At 39.2% G+C, this 733-nt stretch overlaps 1 long non-coding RNA gene across 1 annotated transcript; it reads left to right on the plus strand.

The window, feature by feature from the left end:
* The first annotated feature begins 213 nt into the window (after window positions 1-213).
* LOC121966048 lies at window positions 214-673 on the plus strand. Its single transcript, XR_006107554.1, has 2 exons — window positions 214-270; window positions 455-673. It is a non-coding gene; the product is annotated as an uncharacterized LOC121966048 (long non-coding RNA).
* Window positions 674-733: the final 60 nt, after the last annotated feature.

The raw sequence follows: 733 nt of genomic DNA on the forward strand, positions 1-733 counted from the left end.
AACTACAGAATCATAACCAGAGAGAACGTCGTGATAAATATTCACTTTGCTGAAAGCAGAGCTGGATATGAAAAACCTGACACTGGAATGGAAACGCTGTTTTGTCTGACGGATGTAAAATGTAATAATCATGTGTGAGTTTCAGATGGAAAAGGAGACGCAGCAGCAGCAGGAGGAGGAGGAGGAGGAGGAGGAGGAGGAGGAGGAGGAGGAAGATCATCAGGTGGAGGAAAGAAAGGAGGAAAAGATTGGTGGAGCCGAATGCAAAAGGTTTGTCAAACTTCCAAAATTAAAAAAAGGCATCACATTAAAATCATATTTTACAATTTCACCATGAATACCAATGCAATCACATATGATTTAACATTTAAATGGTTATTAATGCACATTATGAGCACATTTTAAAGCCTTTTCATCCATTTCTCTTCCTCCCGCTGCTTCACTCGTGTCCCAGTCACTCAGATTATTACCAGTTGCTTGCAGGTGCTGGTCCAGTAACGGCCCAGTGTGTCATCACCGCTGATTAATACGAAAAGGGGAAGAAATCGATGCAGCATAGTATTGTGATATTTTGTTTGACACTATTTTATTGGTACACGGACGCCAAGTAATGTATTTTTCTGCAAGTTTTTGAAGCCTCCTGGAACAATGAATAAATTGCTTTTTGGATACATTTTGCTGCCAGAAAAATTATTGAAGTGAAAAAACTTTATCTTTAAGACTTCATCTTGGT

The sequence above is a fragment of the Plectropomus leopardus genome, unplaced genomic scaffold, assembly GCF_008729295.1.
Source record: "Plectropomus leopardus isolate mb unplaced genomic scaffold, YSFRI_Pleo_2.0 unplaced_scaffold22905, whole genome shotgun sequence".
NCBI classification, from domain to species: domain Eukaryota; kingdom Metazoa; phylum Chordata; class Actinopteri; order Perciformes; family Serranidae; genus Plectropomus; species Plectropomus leopardus.